The sequence below is a fragment of the Ranitomeya imitator genome, chromosome 2, assembly GCF_032444005.1.
Source record: "Ranitomeya imitator isolate aRanImi1 chromosome 2, aRanImi1.pri, whole genome shotgun sequence".
In the NCBI taxonomy this organism is placed as follows: domain Eukaryota; kingdom Metazoa; phylum Chordata; class Amphibia; order Anura; family Dendrobatidae; genus Ranitomeya; species Ranitomeya imitator.
The window spans coordinates 780450454-780471457 of record NC_091283.1 but is presented as its reverse complement, the minus strand read 5'-3'; the positions used below and the strand labels follow the sequence as shown (position 1 = coordinate 780471457).

Here is a 21004-nt window from a genome sequence, read left to right as displayed (position 1 = left end):
AAAAAGTATAATTTGATTATTGTATTTCTTGGACATAAAGGATGTCATCTTTAGGTTATACTGATTTAGTTTGTAGTTGACTTCTGTTTAAATAATTGCATACTCTGAAGCTCCTTGAGTGCCATGCAACAAATTTGAAGCATTTGTAATGCGGGACTACTTTTAGGGTATGTGCACACGTTCAGGTTTTGTCGCCTTTTTTCGTGTTTTTTCACAATAAAAATGCGATAAAAATGCATTCGAAAATGCCTAAATAGGCATCCTATCATTTAGAATGCATTCTGCAATTTTTGTGCACATGATGCCTTTTTTTCCGCAAAAAAACGCATTGCGGTAAAAAAAGCCGCATCTTCATTAATTTTGTGGATTTTCTGCGTTTTTCCTGCTATCCTATGCATTTGGAAAAAAACACAAGAAAAAACGCATCAAAAACACATAAAAAAAGGTGCAAAAAACGCATCAAAACCGCGAAAAAAACGCATGCGGATTTCTGGCAGAAATGTCAGGTTTTTGTCAGGAAAATTTCTGCCAGAAATCCTGACGTGTGCATATACCCTTAAGGAGCCTTAATGGGTCCTTCTGCCTCATCTGAGTACAATTAATTTTTTTTCATTTTATTATGCAGTACTGTATATGGACATATTATTTTTATTTATTATTATTATTATTATTATTATTATTTTATATATGTATATATATATATATATATATATATATATATATAGCACCATTAATTCCATGGTGCTGTACATGTGAAAAGGGGTTACATACAGGATTATAGATATTGTTAACAGTAAACGAATTTACAATTACAGACTGGTACAGAGGGGAGAGGACCCTGTCCTTGTGGACTTACATTCTTTGGGGACATATTGGACAAGTGTTGAGTCACATTACTCCTATTCACATTACTTCTATAAAAGCTTTCATGACATTCCATTCTAAATCCATCAGCATTAATTTAGTTATATTAAATCTCCAAATACCAAAATTATCGACAGAACACATTACCATAGTCGCAATAAGTAATAGGGAACTCCAAAATTGATTTATCCTACTGAAATAAGAGTAGCGATGGGCGAATCTGAACAATAAAGATTGGGGTTCGTACCAAACACCTAGTATTAGTGCTTCCCCTGACGAAGCCGTACAAGTTACGGCGATACGCGTGGGGTCGGTCTAGCGGCCCCCTTCCTGGTATACCATCTACCTCTTTCTTTCCTCCCCCTGGGTGATTTCTATTGCACGTCGGCTTGCCAGTCCTGGCACTCTTATATTGTCTTATCCTACCCATTTGTGGTGGATGTCTTAGCGCATCATTTCTACCCCATATACCCTGACCTGTGCCTGTTATTCTACACAGGTTGTGGCCTTTTGACGAACTATACTTACTTTAGGGTATGTTTGGGATGTTATCACATGCATGCTGAGTTCGGAGATGACCTTTTGTGATATCTTTGACTGCAGGTCTGTATTGTTTGTGCTACCACTCAGTGGTGTATAGGGAATTTTACCCCTTTTTGATATGTTTATCTTTTACATATTTCTCTGGTCTTTGGTGCATTTGGAGGTTACCATATATATGTATATGTACTTGTATATTGATTGCTGATACTATGTACTTCCACTAGCACTTTGCCCAATTTAGAGTTTATATGTTAAGGGGGTTCTTTGGAAAGGGTGCCTATGCATTTTAATTATGTTTTAATTTTTTGTTTATGCGCCAAATAAAGTTTGTATTTTTCTTATTACTGTGAGGTGTAGTGTGCGGACTCTACGGTAGTGCTTTTCTCTTTATTTTTCTGAACCCTGAACACAGACTTGTCCAGGAAGTCTGTGTCACTGTTTGGGTTTGGTAGTCCGAACATCAGGAGTTTCCCATGCTGTCACCTGTGCACACAGGTGGCTATGATCACCGGTAAGTTTGTTATCATCGGTCAGATCTTTGGGGTTCCCATGCTATAGAAGACAGCATGTGAGCAAGCAGCTGTGACCCACGGTAAGAAGATTTCCCCGGTCACAGGTGTTTGCTGATGAGAGTACTACACTCATCATCCTACACCTGCTCTCCCTGATAGCCGTGATAGTAGGCAAGGCTGATGAGAGTATTTACCAGCTGACGCCTGTGCAATAAATAAATTTAAAACAAGCTTTATATTGGCTGGTTATAAAAAATAGAGGGGTCACCACATAATATTTTTTTAAATATTTATATAAATAATTTTAAAAAATACTGTGTGAAAATGTTCCCATGATGCAAGTGGTACCATAAGTGATATGACCAGGATTTATCAGCAATAAACACCGGTGACCTTCCTCATGTCAGAGCTACACACTGCAGGAGCGTTCCTGTATCAGTGTTTTCCAGGTGGTGTGGAGAGCGATCGCTGATGTGACCGCTCTCTAAATCATCTGGTTTGTCACTAGACATGGGCATTAATGGATTATCGTTGGACAGGTGAGGAATATGGCGTTTTATTTATTTTTTTGTCTTTTACAGTGGTACAAAAATTAGTTCAGACATGAAGTATACAGACATGAAGTAATACAGCTGGAAGTAAAAAGCTTCACATTATATATGTTTCTGTGAAGTTAGTGTTAGGTGTCAAGTTCCCACCGCTGCACAAGAGGAATCTCGAGCCACCGCCGCTGTGGTCTCCCATTCTTCTTCAGCCGCAGTGGAGCCTGCTCAGCTGAGACGTCAGTCCCAGCGTCTGGCTCAGGCAGATACTGTGTGCTTGGTTACCGCTAATCTTCCAGGCTCAGCCATTGTAACCAGCACTGTTCTGCAGCGAGCAGATGCCCCTGGGATTAAGTCCTGCTTTTCCACTACTGAGCATGCCCAGGGGACGAACTCTCATTGGTCAGACCCCATTCATCCTTAATTACCACCAGCATCCACGGGTTCCTGTGCCTATGCCCTTGTCTTCTGCCAATTCCAGTGTGGTAGACTGGGTTGTGGAGGCATGGGACATTTGGGACCGCACTCAGGATGCCATCCGGGCCTCCAAGGAGAGAATGAGGTCCTCCGCCGATGCCACCGGTGCTCCGCTCGACCTTTGCTCCTGGCGACTTAGTGTGGCTCTCCGCCCATAACATCAGGCTGCGAGTTGAGTCCATTAAGTTTGCACCTCGCTACTTGGGCCCCTTGAATGTCCTGGAACACGTTAACCCTGTGGTCTACCATCTGGCTCTTCCTCCATGCCTAGGTATCACTGACACTTTTCATGTGTCTCTTCTAATGCCCTTTCACATGCTCCGTTTTTCTGAGTCATCTGTCGGGACATCGGGTTCATCTATGGATGATTATAAAGTGAACACTATCTTGGGGTGTAAGGTGGTACTTGGCAGAAAATTTTATTTGGTGGATTGGAAGGACTATGGCCCAGAGGACAAGTCCTGGGAGCCTGCTGATCACATTCGGGCTCCGCAACTCATTGCTGCCTTTGAGAGTAGCGAGGCCCAAGGAGGGGGGCCCTAGGAGGGGGGGTAATGTTAGGTATCGAGTTCCCGCCGCTGCACAAGGGGAATTTCGAGCCACCTCTGCTGTGGTCTTCCATTCTTCTTCCGCCACAGTGGAGCCTGCTCAGCAGAGACATTGGTCCCAGCATCTGGCTCAGGCAGATACTGTGCACTTGGTTACTTCTGATCTTTCAGGCTCAACCACTGTAACCAGTACTGTTCTGCGGCGAGCAGATGCTCCTTGGACTAAGTCCTGATTTTCCGCTACTGACCATGCCCAGGGGTTTACCTCTCATAGGAGGTCGAGGATTACATGCTCAGGTCCTGAAGCGGTTCCTATTGGACCACTAGGAAGGTACTGGAGAGCTTTCTCTATAAAAGATTCAACTTATGTTTATAAGCTTCGCTACCTTGTGGACTGTGTCTGCATGTGTTCAGGGTCGGCAGTATAGCCACTAGAATTCCAGCACCTCTGGAGAGCAGTTTGTGTATGTGAATTTAGAGCTGGCGTATAGCCAGTAGTATTCCGGCACCTCTGGAGAGGAGTTGTTTGTGTGCTATGCTGACTGTATGACCACTGTATGCTCCCTGCTCTGTTAGTTAGCTGTGATCCTCTGTGAGGTTAACAGTGCACAGCATTATCCTTATCCCTGTGACTCTGTGAAGCAACAGAGCTCGCTCCCATATAGATATAGACCGGGTGACTGAACCCGTGTCTATTCAGGCATTGTACCGCCATATAGTGCCGCCATATACTAGCAGCAGGTTCAACTCTTGCACGGTGGACCCCGGGCTGCGAACCCACCTATATTATCTCAATATTTACTCGGTATGTTCCGCCAGCCCTAACAGTTAGTGTATGTAGTGTATGTGTATGGTGTGGTCACAAAGTGGTCCCCATATAATGGTTCAGGGCTCCTACAATGAACGCAGCTCCTAAAGAAGCATAAAGTAAAAGCAAATTAAAAAATAAAAAGTAAACAGCAGTAAAGAAAAGGAGACAGGTAAACTATGCATGAGTATAAAGTAGAATGCTTACCCATATAATGAAATGTTCCTGTTTGTAAATGTAGCCCCCTTCCCTGAGGAAGACAACGCCAAATGCGCTTTGAGGCTAAATGTACACAAAGGCACATTCCATTATATGGGTAAGCATACTACTTTATACTCATGCATGGTTTCCCATTCTACTTTTCTTTACTACTGTTTACATACCTCATGCTATGTTCCTTTTGGAGTTGCGTTAGTTGTAGGACACCTGGGCCATTACATGGGAACCACTTTGTGGCCACACCATATGCATATACTTGACTCCCTGAAACCTCTATAGTATGAAGCTTTTTTCTTCCAGCTGTATAACCATGTTAGGACTGGCGGAACGCACCAAGAGAGATGTAATAGATGCGTTCGCAGTCCGGGGTCCACCGTGCAGGTGAAACCTGCTGCTAGGACATGACAGACGATATGGCGGTACTCATAAGTATACACGCGTGGGTTAAACCTCACCCAGCGTGAAGAAAGCGATCCTGTTGCGTCACAGGATCACGGTACCGCACATAGAGCGCGAGCAAGTGGTCAGCGAACTAGACCCCAACAGGGATAGTAGTCCGATTAGACCCTTGCTGGCACTACACCACAACTGGGTGTGAAAAGTATATACAATAGAGGCACCGAAGTGCAAACTGTGCCGTGCTGGCAGGCACCACTAAGTACCCAGACATGGGTCAGGAAGCGCACACAGGCGCGTGGCGCCGCACTGTCGGTCACAGCAGAGGACGCTGACACGTGTGTGACACGTTGAGTGTTAAGTCGGGCGCTAGATAGCAGCCATACACAATACGCGAACAATCATACAGTAGGGTAGGGGTATTTAAAGGACGACTTGCACTCACAACAAACACACGTATAAAGTTGTACACTAGCGCATGGCCGTGCGGTCATGCGCAGTTTATATAGCTGCAGGACAGGAAGCGGCCACAGAAACTTTGCCCTTCCAAGACCTGCCAAGAGGACCAATAGAATGCGCTGCAGAGTCTGAGCACATGACCCTCGATCTCCAACGGGAGATCTTGCCCTGGGCATGCTCAGTGTGCACAGACAAGGACTTAGTCCCAGAGAAGTCCACTCGCTGCTGACCAGTATTGGCTTTAAAGGCAGAAGCTGGAGAAGCAGCAGTAACTCTTCTCACAGAGTCAGACTGAGCGAGACGCTGGGATTGACGTCCCTGCTGAGCAGGCTCCACTGCGGCTGGAGGAGAATGGGAGACCGCAGCGGAGACGGATCGAGATTCCCCCTGTGCAGCAGAGGAAACTCGACTCCTAACATTACCCCCCCTCCTAGGGCCCCCCCCTCCTTGGGCCTCGCTACGTTCGAAGGCAGCAATGAGCTGTGGGGCCCGAATGTTTTCAGCAGGCTCCCATGACCTGTTCTCTGGACCATAACCCTTCCAATCCACCAGATAGAACTTTTTGCCGCGTACCACCTTACACCCCAAAATAGCGTTCACCTCGTAATCGTCCGTAGACGAACCCGATGTCCCGGCAGATGACTCGGAAAACCAGGACATGTATACGGGTTTCAAGAGGGACACATGAAAGGTGTCGGTGATACCCAAGCGTGGAGGAAGAGCCAGGCGGTAGACCACAGGATTAACCTGTTCGAGAACCTTGAAGGGACCCAAGTAGCGAGGAGCAAACTTAGTGGACTCAACTCGCAGCCTGATGTTACGGGCGGAGAGCCACACCAAGTCGCCAGGGACAAAAGTCGGAGCAGGGCGCCGATGAACATCGGCGGAGGACCTCATTCTCTCCTTGGAGGCCCGAATGGCATCCTGCGTGCGATCCCAAATGTCCCGTGCCTCCACAGCCCAGTCTGCCACCCTGGGATCAGCGGAAGACACAGGCATGGGCACTGGAACACGCGGATGCTGGCCGTAATTTAAGAGGAATGGAGTCTGACCGGTGGAGTCGGCTACGGCATTGTTAAGTGCAAACTCTGCCCACGGTAGCAAGGATGCCCAATCATCCTGTCTGGCAGAAACAAAATGTCGCAGATATGTGACCAAGGTCTGGTTGGCCCTTTCTACCAACCCATTCATCTCGGGATGATATGCCGAAGAGAGATTTAACTCAATACTGAGTAAACGACATAGCTCCCTCCAGAATCGAGACGCAAACTGGGGACCCCGGTCACTAACAATTTTGTCTGGCATACCGTGTAAGCGAAAGATATGCTTGATAAACAAGACAGCCAACGCCCGTGCAGATGGTAGCCGTGGAAGAGGCACCAAATGCACCATTTTGGAGAAATGGTCGGTGATCACCCAGATAATGGTGCAATTACGAGACTTGGGTAAGCCCACCACAAAGTCCATCCCGACCATCTCCCAGGGCCTGTCAGCCACGGGCAGAGGGTAAAGCAAACCAACTGGCCGTTGCCGAGGAGTCTTGTTCCTGGCGCAAGAGACACACGCCCGAACGTACTCCGCGACATCACGAGCCATATGCGGCCACCAGTATGTCCTCGCCAGTAACTCAGATGTCCTTTTAGTACCAAAATGTCCACCCACCCTGGACGAGTGCGCCCAAGAGAGAACCTCCGGCCGCAAACTAGATGGAACAAAAGTCTTGCCCGGGGGCACAGACTCCAGCGAAACCGGGGCCACGGTTCTCAAACTCTCGGTGGGGACAATAAGCCGAGGCTCCTCCTCCTCCTCCGCAGATGACACAACGGAGCGAGAGAGAGCATCGGCCCGAATGTTCTTCTCCCCAGAAAGGAAATGGAGGGTGAAATGAAACCGGGAGAAGAACAAGGACCATCTGGCCTGGCGAGAATTCAACCGCTGAGCTGTCTGCAGATACACCAAATTTTTGTGATCTGTGAAGACTTGGAAGGGAAAACGTGCTCCCTCCAAGAGATGTCTCCACTCCGAGAAAGCCAACTTCATGGCTAGCAACTCCCTGTCCCCGATGGAATAATTCCTCTCTGCTGGTGCGAAGGTCTTGGAGAAAAAGAAGCAAGGATGCTTCCGACCTTGAGCATCCTTTTGGAAGAGGACTGCTCCAGCACCAACAGAAGAGGCATCCACCTCCATGATAAATGGCTTATCAACATCGGGGCGATGAAGTATGGGAGCGCTAGCGAAGTGTGACTTTATAGAGATAAAGGCCTTGGAGACCTCCTCAGACCACAATTTAGGATTTGCCCCCTTCTTGGTGAGGGCAACCAAGGGAGCTACCAAAGTTGAGAAATGCGGGATGAACTGGCGATAATAATTGATGAACCCCATAAAGCGCTGCACCGCTTTAAGAGAATGAGGTTCCTGCCAGTCCATCACAGCCTGTAGTTTGGCAGGATCCATAGCCAATCCCTGGGCTGAGATGATGTAGCCTAGGAAAGGTAAGGACTCCTGCTCAAACATGCACTTCTCCAACTTGGCATAGAGGGAGTTTGCCCGTAGGAGGTCGAAGACTTTGCAAACATCTCTCCGGTGGGAGTCAATATCTGGAGAGTAGATGAGAATATCATCCAGATAGACTACGACCGAGGTGGAAAGCATATCCCGGAAGATATCGTTCACAAAGTCTTGGAAAACGGCTGGGGCATTACAGAGCCCAAAGGGCATCACCAGATATTCATAGTGCCCATCCCTGGTGTTAAAAGCCGTCTTCCATTCGTCCCCCTCACGGATGCGAATCAGGTTGTAAGCACCCCGCAGATCTAATTTAGTAAATACCCTTGCTCCCCGAAGCCTATCGAACAGTTCAGATATCAAAGGCAAAGGGTATTTATTCTTAACGGTGATGGCGTTAAGACCCCTGTAGTCTATGCATGGACGCAATTCCCCACTCTTCTTCTGCACGAAGAAGAATCCTGCCCCAGCAGGTGACACTGACTTCCTGATGAACCCTCTTGCCAGATTTTCCTGTATGTACTGTGACATTGCCTCCGTCTCCGGGAGAGATAGCGGATAGACTCGACCCCGGGGAGGCTCAGCACCAGGCAAGAGGTCAATAGGACAGTCATAGGGGCGATGGGGTGGAAGGGTCTCCGCCGCCTTTTTGGAGAATACGTCTGCATATGACCAATACTGCTTGGGGAGAGAGGATAGATCTGCGGATACCTCAGTAGTAGCAACCTGAACGCACTCCCTCTGACACCTACCCCCACAAGATTCACCCCAACCCAGAATTCTGCCTGAGGACCACTCGATATGAGGAGAGTGGTACCGTAGCCAAGGTATTCCCAACAGGATCTCATCAATTCCTTCCGGAATGATGAGCAGAGAAATTATCTCCTGATGAGATGGCGACATGGACAGAGTAAAAGGAATGGTCTGGTGTGTTATCTGTGAGGGCAATGTCGACCCATTCACCACTCGCACCGTTACTGGTTGAGCAAGCATAACCAAGGGTATTGCGTGACGTTGGGCGAAGGCAGAAGACATAAAGTTGCCCTCCGCCCCAGAATCCACGCAGAGCTCTACTGAGTGGGAAAATGAGCCAATAGTAATTGTCCCCTTAAAGGACAACTTAGAGGCAAACGTCGCCGTGTCTAGTGTACCTCCACCAACTACCACTAGACGCTGACGTTTCCTCGACCGCTGAGGACATCTGGTGGCTAGATGTCCTGACTGCTGGCAAACATGACAGACCCTGAGTGCACAAGCGGTCCGGGACTTAGATCCTGCTTGTGACACCTCCCTGGCCTCATGTGACTCAGGAACCAGGACTGGAAATTCAAGAGGTTTGGCAAAAGTAGGAGCCAGCCGAAACCTCTGCCTACACTGGGCTCGCTCTAACCTCCGCTCGTTAAAACGGAGGTCAATTCGAGTGGAGACAGTTATTAACTCCTCCAGTGTGGCAGGAATCTCCCTAGTGGCCAGAGCGTCCTTTACGTGGTCAGCCAAGACCCTCCAAAATATGGGGATAAGAGCTTTATCCGACCAATCCAGCTCAGATGCTAAGGTGCGGAATTGGACGGCAAAATGACTGACCAAGGACTCACCCTGAGTTAATGCCAGCAATTGGAGCGCAGTATCATGGGTGACTTGAGGTCCTAAAAAGACCTGTTTCAGAGCGCTCAGAAACAGCGGAGCACTCTGCACCACATGATCGCCACACTCCCACAGCGGCGTAGCCCATTCCAACGCCCTGTCCGACAATAGAGACAAAATAAATCCCACCTTAGCCCGCTCTGTGGGAAAACGTGTAGCCAGGAGCTCGAGATGAATGGAGCACTGACTCACAAATCCCCTACAAAACTTGCTATCACCAGAAAATTTTTCTGGCAGCGGGAGGTGAGATAATGTCGGAACAGGGGTGGCAATGGACATAGTAGCTGCAGCCACGCTGGCCGCCTGTACAGCTACTGCAGTAACATCCACAGCTGAGGTCGCGCTCTCGAGAGCCGCCAACCTACCCTCCAGCTGCTGGATATGCCGCAGAGATTGCTGTATGTCTGTCATCACTAGCCAGACCCTGGCGCTAGTGTAATGTTAGGACTGGCGGAATGCACCAAGAGAGATGTAATGGATGCGTTCGCAGTCCGGGGTCCACCGTGCAGGTGAAACCTGCTGCTAGGACATGACAGACGATATGGCGGTACTCATAAGTATACACGCGTGGGTTAAACCTCACCCAGCATGAAGAAAGCGATCCTGTTGCGTCACAGGATCGCGGTACCGCACATAGAGCGCGAGCAAGTGGTCAGCGAACTAGACCCCAACAGGGATAGTAGTCCGATTAGACCCTTGCTGGCACTACACCACAACTGGGTGTGAAAAGTATATACAATAGAGGCACCGAAGTGCAAACTGTGCCGTGCTGGCAGGCACCACTAAGTACCCAGACATGGGTCAGGAAGCGCACACAGGCGCGTGGCGCCGCACTGGCGGTCACAGCAGAGGACGCTGACACGTGTGTGACACGTTGAGTGTTAAGTCGGGCGCTAGATAGCAGCCATACACAATACGCGAACAATCATACAGTAGGGTAGGGGTATTTAAAGGACGACTTGCACTCACAACAAACACACGTATAAAGTTGTACACTAGCGCATGGCCGTGCGGTCATGCGCAGTTTATATAGCTGCAGGACAGGAAGCGGCCACAGAAACTTTGCCCTTCCAAGACCTGCCAAGAGGACCAATAGAATGCGCTGCAGAGTCTGAGCACATGACCCTCGATCTCCAACGGGAGATCTTGCCCTGGGCATGCTCAGTGTGCACAGACAAGGACTTAGCCCCAGAGAAGTCCACTCGCTGCTGACCAGTATTGGCTTTAAAGGCAGAAGCTGGAGAAGCAGCAGTAACTCTTCTCACAGAGTCAGACTGAGCGAGACGCTGGGATCGACGTCCCTGCTGAGCAGGCTCCACTGCGGCTGGAGGAGAATGGGAGACCGCAGCGGAGACGGATCGAGATTCCCCCTGTGCAGCAGAGGAAACTCGACTCCTAACAAACCATGTCTGAACCAATTTTTGACTATCCTGTTACTTATTGCACACACATTGTGTTCCAGTGTGTTTTTCAGTTTGCCGACTCACAGTTGACATACTATTACATGTATTTTATTTAGTAAATTGTATTTTGCCTATTTATATATATATACAGTATGTAATATTTTTTATTTTTTATATTAATAGGTATATAGTATTGTCATCTCATATTAAAAACATCTACTCATTGTTTCTGTAGGACATAGTAATATAGAGTTAATATAGATTGTGGTAGATTGGCTCACTCGGCTGCACATTGAGGTAGACACAAGAACACTCTTTCTTTAAATCTCTCACTAGTTTATTAAAGGTGCTGCATAAGCCAGTGCAGTGTTAACAAAAATAAACCATCCCTTTCTGGCCTAAGGAAAAACAAAACATAACATACAACACACTTCCTGTTGTTGCGGGAATCCACCCATTCAGGAAAATTGACATATAATCGTTCAGCTTTCCGTACATCTAGCACTGGAGTTCCACTTTCCATACCTACAAAACTCTGAATGGCTCAGAAGGCCAACTATTTCCATCCCAGACCATACTCTGGGGTGTAGATAAGGTGGACAACCTCCCACTCGCTCTATGTTTGTCCACAAAAGCCTAGCCCTTAAAATGGCCAATTTACCCCTCTCAACACCCAGTCTGCTGGAGAAAACATATGGGTTTAAAATTACAGAACCTAATAGCCTCAGTGAAACATATCTACACTCCAGCACTTTGTCAGTGACTTTGTCACATATTCCCTCCCCTTCCCCCCGCCCAAAGCTGGGAGTTTTGAAGCATTTAAAGAGATAAGAATGGATGAACACAGAAGTTAATCACTTGTTAAAAAGAAAAAAAAGAAATGTATATCCAATGAAAAAAGGGGGAATATCTAAAGAAGAATATAATGTTGTTTGCAGAGAATGCAGGCCAAGTGATAGAAGAGCTAAAGCCAGCAATGAAGTAAGGTTACAAGGGAGACCAAAAGCAGTAAAAAATTATTTTGGTGGTATGTCTAAAGCAAAAGAAAAGTCAAAGTGCAATAGGATTTTTACAGGATGAGAAGGGTGATTTGGTCAAAAATTATGTTGAGAAGGCCAATGTCACGATCAGCTACAGCTGCAGATGCGGCCCAGCCCATAGACGCCCCCAAGCTGACCAACCTCAGAAGGCGTGGGGCGTGCATCCCCCGGGGACGAAATACAGACCCTTTAAACTGCAGAGAGGGACCCGGGCCTACCCCAACTAGGGGAGGGCAGCGACCGGGGTTCTGTGGCAGCTGAGCATGTGGACAAAAAAAGAGACACGTAGGACATGATTACACCGATACTTCAGGTATAGAGAAAGTAAAGTTTACTAAAGCAAAGTCACGCAGTACATACACAAAACATGACGATGTTAGGCTCCCGATTCCACACCTCAGAAGGCTACCACCCAGTGGACCCCAAGGCACCAATGGATCACCAAGGCACACATAGACGGTACATCAGGACACAGGCAGGACATCAGGATACACAAGGACATCAGGGCACAGGCAAGACATCAGGACCCAGGCAGGGCATCAGGACATCAGGGAACAGAGAGGATATCAGGACATCAGGGTCCATGAGGTCATCAAGACACAGGCAGGACATCAGGGCACAGACAGGGCATCAGGATATCTGGACCCAGGGTCACCGGCAGACATCAGACAGGAGTCGTTCGGTTCCGGACATCCGACCTGACCTACAGGCACCACCAGAGACATCAGGCTCCAAGCTCCAGACTGCGGTCATCAGGTCCAGACTGCGGTCGTCAGGCTCCGGGCATCAGACCTAGGAAGGAACTCAAGCGTGATGGTGCAAACACAAAGTAGTAGATGCTCAGCAGAAACACCGGTTTCAAGAGACTCAAAATCACTGGGAGTGAGGCTCCAGATGCAAAGGGATTCCAGGAACATAATCACAACAGACACAGTTTAGACAGGTTCAGGTACAAGACAGGTACAGGATCAAGGATTCGGGCCTGGATATACCGCCTCCAGGACAGGCGCCAGAACAGGACAAAACAGGAATCAAGGCAAGGACTTTGGTACCAAAACATAGACAGGAGAGGTGCAGGAACACAAACACACAAAGCAAAGTTCAAGAGCTTTGTGAGTGTAGCTCGGGCCCCGCCCATAGGGCAGGGGAGCTTTATATATGAGCTGCCCCTCAGCAATTGACTGGGGACAGCATTTGAAGTACACACCCTAACCTGATAAAAGCAGGGGAGTTGTGGCTGTGCACGCCTTAAGCACACACAGAAACCATTACAGCACACTCAGTGCAGGATCTGAGGCTCAGGGCACCTGGCTGAGACTGCATGCACTGAGACACGTGGAAAGTCATGCACCAGCTGCAAATGACCTCACAACCCATGGACAGCTTCACAGCAGCAACCAGGGATCGCACATGAGGAAGGTATGCAGCAGGGCAAATACCTAAATGCCCATGTATGACTGCGCAGCAGAGCAGGGAACTGAGAAGGCTCCATTAAGGTAACAGCCTGCAGTATCCCAGCTCGAATTAGGGGGAAAAGAGTAAAGGGTTAAAGCAAAACATATGCATTGTCATGCCGAAAACCAGAAACAGACAGAACGGCATGACAGCCAAATTTAAATTTCTATTTTGTATCTGTGCTCTCTAAGAAAGCAATTGTAACATCAACTGATCTTCACGGTGCTATCGAAAGAATAAAATAATCCACACTATCTATAAACAGAGATATGGTGAGGGAACACTTAGCTAGTTTAAATTACTTTAAATCTCCTTGTCCAGATGAATTACATCCTTGGGTACTGATAGAGGTAATAGAAGAAATTGTCCAGCTTCACCGAATCCATGAAAAAAAGTTTTCTTTATTCACAAACTTAAACATGGAGGATACAAACTTCAGAACAAACCATATGGGTAAGAATCTCAATACATTTCTGGAGACTAAGCTCCCTTAATCATGACATTCCAAATAACCCATGTATCCCACTTAAATAGCCCTAATCCAGAGAACACACCTGTAGAATAAGTGATTGATGTAACTAATTTAAGAAGTGGGCGTAAAATAGGTATGAAAGGTTACATAACATGATAATTTGTTCAAACAACATACATTTGTAAAATATTAGACAACAGCCAGACAAAAAAATTACAGATAATTGTACAAATTAAAAAGATTTACACAATAAAATTTATACAAAATAAAATGTACATGGATAAAAAATTCTAACTAAACAAGAATTACAAAAAAATGAACAATTATGCCTACAGTTATTGATGACTAATTACTTTGGACATTTTAGCAGCAAATATTGGCGAAAAAAAAGACCTATAACAATAGGCAAAAGCAAAATGTCCATTATGATCAGAGGCAGGAGACACAGCATGTGTACATGCCTGGACACAGCGGGTCCTTGCACCCGAAATTTGGCTTATGCATCACGGGTGAGCAGGTTTATATTCCTACTGATAGAGTTAGCAGAAGAAATTACAGAAATCTTTGAAAAATCTTAGAGAACAGGAGAAGTCCCAGAAGATTGGAGAAGGGCAAATATTGTCCCTATCTTCAAAAAAGGAAAGAATATGGAGTCAGGAAATTACTGGCCAGTGAGCCTTAATTCTATACCTGTAAAGATATTTGAATAGATTATTAAACAGCATGTATGTAAGTACTTGAACTGGATTGACAAGTCTATGGTTAGGTGGATTCATAACTAGCTCAGAGAGTGGTAATAAATAGTTGCACATTGAATTGGAAGAGTGTTTCACGTGGGGTACAACTCTACCACACAACTCTGTCCTTGCACCAGTGTTGTTCAACATTTTTATAAATGATCTAGAAAAGGGAACTGAAGGTAAACTGATCCAATGTGCTCACAATGCAAAGCTAGGATTGATAACTAGCACTAGAGAAGACAAATAAAGGATTCTGAAGGATCTAGATAAACTTGAACAATGGAAAGCAACTAATAGAATGATATTTAACTGAAAGAAAGGCAAGATTTTACATCTGGGCAAGAAAAACAAAAAATACTTATACAGAATTGGAGGAATAGAACTAAGCAACAGCACGTATGGAAAAAATGGGTATACTAATAGATCACAGACTGCACATGAGTCAACAGTGTGATGCAGCAGCAAAAAAGGCAAACACAGTTCTAGGATGTATTAAGAGAAGCATAAAGTCTAGATCATGTGAAGTAATTATCCCCATTTACTCCTCCTTGGTCAAGACTCCTCTGGAATACAGTATGCAATTCTGGGCACCACATTTTAAAAAAGACATTGAAAAACTGGAGAAAGTTCAGAGAAGAGCTACCAGGATGGTGAGAGGACTGCAAAGTATGTCCTATGAGAAATGATTAAAGGATCTAGGAATGTTTAGGTTGCAAAAAAGATGTCTAAGAGAGGACTTATTAGTTGTTTATAAATATCTGAAGGGATGTGACAGGGTAGATGGATCATCTTTATTATCATTTGCACATGGAAACATGAGAAGCAATGGAATGGAACTGAAAAAGAGAAGATATAGATTAGATATGAGAAAAAAATTTTTGACAGTGAGAGTGATCAATGAGTAGAATAGGCTGCCATTAGAGGTGGTGAGTAGGGTTGAGCGACCTTTTACTTTTATAGGATCGGGTCGGGTTTCACGAAACCCGACTTTTTCAAAAGTCGGGTCGAGTGAAATCGGCCGATCCTATAAAAAAGTCGGGGTCGGCCGAAACCTGAAACCCAATGCAGTGCATTGGGTTTCCATGTTTCCCAGGGTCTGAAGTAGCGGAAACTCTCCTTCAGGCCCTGCGATCCATATTTTAGTGTAAAATAAAGAATTAAAATAAAAAATATCGCAATACTTACCCTCTGACGCGCCCTGGTACTAACCGGCAGTCTTCCTTCCTTAGAATCAGCCTTCCAGGACCTTGCGGTGACGTCGCGGTGACGTCGCGGCTTGTGATTGGCCGCGCGGCCGCCCATGTGACCGCTCGCGCGACCAATCACAAGCCGCGACGTCACCGCGACGTCACCGAAGGTCCTGGAAGGGCTGATTCTTAGGAAGGAAGGCTGCCGGAAAGAAGCAGGGCGCGTCCGAGGGTGAGTATATTCCTATTAGGTATATACTCACACTCGGACGCGCCCTGCTTCTTTCCGGCAGCCTTCCTTCCTAAGAATCAGCCCTTCCAGGACCTTCGGTGACGTCGCGGTGACGTCGCGGCTTGTGATTGGTCGCGCGAGCGGTCACATGGTCGGCCGCGCGGCCAATCACAAGCCGCGACGTCACCGCGACGTCACCGCAAGGTCCTGGAAGGCTGATTCTAAGGAAGTAAGGTTCCCGGTTAGTACCAGGGCGCGTCAGAGGGTAAGTATTGCGATATTTTTTATTTTAATTCTTTATTTTACACTTAAATCTGAATTCCGATACAAATTCCGGATATCTTAAACATATCGGGAATCGGTATCGGAATTCCGATTCTAGATTCAAAAGATCGCCGACTTCATGGCCGACCCCACACTGGGGTCGGGTCGGGTTTCATGAAACCCGACCTTGCCAAAAGTCGGCGACTTTTGAAAAATTTCGACCCGTTTCGCTCAACCCTAGTGGTGAGTTCTCCTTCAATGGAAGTGTTCAAACACAAGTTGTACAGACATCTGTCTGAGATGGTTTAGTGAATCTTGCACTTGAGATTCTAGGATTCTAGATTCTTGCACACTGCTGCCCACTCAAAAACAGTCAAAAATGCTTTCACATCATCCCCAGGGTGATCATTTGCATCACTCATCTTACCGCTTTCTGGACATATGTGTCATCACCTGGACTTGGGGGAGGGGCTGCCGACCTCCCACGAATGGCCTCTGCAGGCAACTCAATCTGCTGCTGTTGTCAGAACTGGTCTTGTTGCTGCTGTTGTTGTTGAAGCTGTTGCTGCTCAGTCTGTCATATAAGTAGCTGACTTGTCTTTTGCTAGGTTTTCACAAGCTGCTTTATCAGGTCCTCTATGCTGTTTGATGTTGCTTCCTGGGCAAATTGCCTGCACTTATAGCAGCAAATCATAACATGCAGCACAGTTCATGTTTTTGTGGAGAGTGTCCTGTTAATCACATATAAGGGTTCAGCTTTCCTAATTAGTACACTTAGCATTGGAGTTCCATTCTCCAGGCATACTGAACCCTGAATACCTCAGAAGGCCAACTATTTCAACCCCAGACTTCACCCTGGGGTGGAGATAAGGTGGACAACCTCCCACCTGCTCTATGGTTGTCCACAAAAACCCAGCCTTTAAAATGGCTCTCTCAACACCTAGTATGCTGGAGCAAATTTCAGGGTTTCAAATCGCAGAAGCTAATAGCTTCAGAGAAAGATATCTCTCCTCCTGAAGAAGGGGAGCAAAAAATGAAAACATGAAGGGGTTAATAAATCTTATTACAAAAATGGTTGGGGTGTAAAGATAACTAACTAGAAAATACATTTTGGGTGCCACCCCACCCTTTCAAGTCAGTTTTTAGTCATGGCATCTTATTACAGGACCAGGCTGATATCAGTGAGCTCTTTAGAATGAGCCATTCTTTCACAAATATTTGTAAAGGCAGATTGCATGATTACAGGTTGAAGTTAATGGGACTGAATAAAAAGCTTGAATTAAGAATTACATCCCTATGTATATTTTCCATATAGTGTGGTGTTGCTTGATCAACGTAAAAAGTTTCTTTTTGTCTCTAGAAAGTCCTACCTGAAATATCAAATTGCGCTCAACTCAGCCACTCCTCCAATATTCTTCTTGTTCAGGTCTAGTCAGTGTATTTCTTTGTTAGTAGCACATTTCTCTTCGTAGCAAGAGAATTTGAATTTCATCTAACTGTGCAGTACAATGAAAAAAATAGGAAGTATTATTCAAAAGGAAAGAAATATGGACAAGGTTTTATATTTTTGCAACTTCAAGGCCCTTTGCAAGATACTGGAAGGATTTTTCTGATACAGAATATGACAGGTAGTAATCAAAGTACAGTGTTTCGGAGAGTACATTGGCAAAACAGAATCACCTACATTGTGTTTAATTTTCATGAGACATAGCTTCTGAATAAGAAAAGAAGATTCAGGATTTATTGCTACGTGCGCTTGTCCTTGACTTTGGTCCTCATGTATACACATCTTTGGACATAAAAACCTACTGGATGTACTGTAAAATAAAATTAGAGATAAAAACAAGCCATGCACCAACAGTCTTGCACTGAATCTGATTTGATTTACACTAATTGCCGCCCCCACCCAAAAAAAATGCAAGGCGCCATTTTATACAAGGCTTAAGAAGTCATGCAGCCAGGCAGGTTTATTCATAATGCTGTGCTGCTATCACATCACAAGGTCATTAGGTCAAAATAAATAAATGCAGCTGATCAATTGTACATTATCCGATGTAGTCATGGTTGGGTGAATTGCAATATCAGTGATATACAGTGTGGAAAATAAGTATTTGATACATTGCTTTATGATTTATATTTATATGATTTTTACATAATTAATTAATTTGTATTTTATTGCATAAAATAAATATTTGATTCGGTAAATAAACAGAAATTACTATATAGTACAGAAATCTTTGATTTAAATTTCAGAGTTTTGACCTTTCCTGTAGTTCTTGATCAAGTTTGTACACAATGCAGCAGGGTTTTTGGCCAACTCCGCCATACAGATCTTCTCCAGATCTTTCAGGTTTTGGAGCTGTCACTGGGTGATATTGAGTTTCAGCTCCAAGATTTTCTATTGGGTTCAGGTATTGAGACTGGCTAGGCCACTACAGAACCTTGAAAAGCTTTTTATATAACTCCTTAATTGTCCTATCTGTGTGTTTCGGGTCATTGTCATACTGGAAGGCCCAGCCTCGATCCATCTTCAATGCTTTTACTGATGTAAGGAGGTTGTTGGCCAAAATCTTGCGGCACATAACACAATCCATCCTCCCTTCAATTTGGTGCAATCGTCCTGTCCCCCTTTTCAGAAAAGCACTCCCAAAGTATGATATTTCCCACACCATTCTTCATGGTTGAGACGTTGTTCTTGGGATTGTACTCATCCTTCTTCCTCCAAACACAGTGAGTGGAGTTGATAACAAAAAGTTATATTTTGGGCTCATCTGACCACATGACCTTCTCCCATGCCTCCTCTGGATCATCCAAATGGTCATTGGCAAATTTCAACTATGCCTGTACATGTGCTGGGTTAAGCAGAGGACCTTACATGCACTGCATGATTTTAAGCCATAACTGGATAGTGTGCTACTAATAGTAATGTTTGAAACTGTAGTCCTAGCTCTCTTTAGGTCATGGACCAGGTCCATCTTCTGGGCTGATTCCTAATCTTTCTAAGAATCATCCTTACCCCACGAAGAGAGATCTTGCATGGAGCCCCAGGCAGAGGAAGATTGGCAGTCTTCTTGTGTTTCCTCCATTTTTTAATAATTGTGCCAACATATATTGCCTTCTCATCCATTTCATTGCCTATTCTCGTGTAGACCATCCCAGCCTTGTGCATGTCTACATTTTTATCCCTAGTGTCCTTGACAGTTCTTTGGTTTGGCCATGGTCGAGTTTGGAGTGTGATTGATTGAGTTTGTGGAGAGTTGTTTTTTAACCCCTTCCTGACATGTGACACAGCGTATGCGTCATGAAAGTCGGTGCCAATCCGACCTGTGACACATATGCTGTGTCACAGAATGATCGCGTCCCTGCAGGTCGGGTGAAAGGGTTAACTGTAATTTCACCCGACCTATAGGGACGGGGAGTGGTACTTCAGCCCAAGGGGGGAGCCTTTGCCTCCCCATGGCTACGATTGCTCTGATTGGCTGTTTAAAGTGAAACAGCCAATCAGAGCAATTTGTAATATTTCACCTATGAAAAGAGGTGAAATATTACAATCCAGCCATGGCCAATGATGCAATATCATTGGCCATGGCTGGAAACCCTGATCTACCCCCACCACCACCACCAATCTCCTTCCAAGTCCTTGGTCCTGTCCTGTAATGTGCTCCGCTCCCCTCCGTCCTCCTCTCCGCTTCCCCGTGCTCCGATCCCACCCCCCATAGTTACCGAGCTCTGGTGTCTCTCCATCTTCTCCATGGGCGCCGCCATCTTCCAAAATGGCGGGCACATGCGCAGTGCGCCCGCCGAATCTGCCGGCCGGTGGATTCATTCCAGGTACCTTTTGATCACTGTGATTGTTAGGTGTCGAGTTCCTGCTTCTGCACAGGGGGAATCTCGAACCATCTCCATTGTGGTCTCCCATTCTTCTCCAGAAGCAGTGGAGTCTGCTCAGTGGAAACGTCGGTCCCAGCATCTAGCTCAGGCTGATACTGGATGACTGGTTTCTACTGCCCTTCCAGGCTCTGTCCTTGTAGCCAGCAATATTCAGCGGCGAGCAGGTCTTACTGGGACTAAGTCTTGCTTTTCCCATATTGAACATGCCCACGGGATGACCTTCCATTGGAGGTCGGGGGTCACATGCTCAGGTCCTGTTGCAGCTCCTATTGGTCCATCTGGAAGGTGTTGTACCACTGCCGCTATAAAAGGTTTGCATGGCCGCTCGGCCATGCGCTAGTGTACATTTGAAAACGTGTGTGTGTTGATGAGTGCAAGTCGTTCTTTAATCATCCCCCTTTAATCATCCCCTTGTGTATGACTGCTCGCGTAAGGTGGATATCTGCTATCTAGCTCCCGGCTGAGCTATCAGCATTAAACACACAAAACAGCGTCTAATTGCTGTGACCACCAGTGCGGCGCTGTGCGCTATAAGAGTGCTTTCCTATCCCAAGTCTGGGTGGTTAGTGGCGTCCGCCAGAGCGGCACAGCATGCACTCTTGTGCATTTAAGTTATATTACTCTGACACCCCAGTTGTGGTGTCGAGCGCAAGTGGTCTGAACGTACTCTAATCCTGTGTCTAGGGATAGAGTCCGGAGACTCCTTGCTTGCGCTCTCGGTGCGGTACCGTGGCCCTGTGACGCAACAGGGTTTGCTTCCTTCACACTGGGTGAAGTTAACCTGTGTGTGTATCCACATTGTA

The 21004-nt window shown here is 46.1% G+C and overlaps 1 protein-coding gene across 1 annotated transcript in view; it reads left to right on the top strand.

Annotated features, from left to right (window-relative positions):
• PCDH15 (protocadherin related 15) overlaps positions 1 to 21004 on the top strand; it is a 2320333-nt gene that overhangs the window by 755786 nt on the left and 1543543 nt on the right. The gene's annotated exons all lie outside the window — the stretch shown is intronic.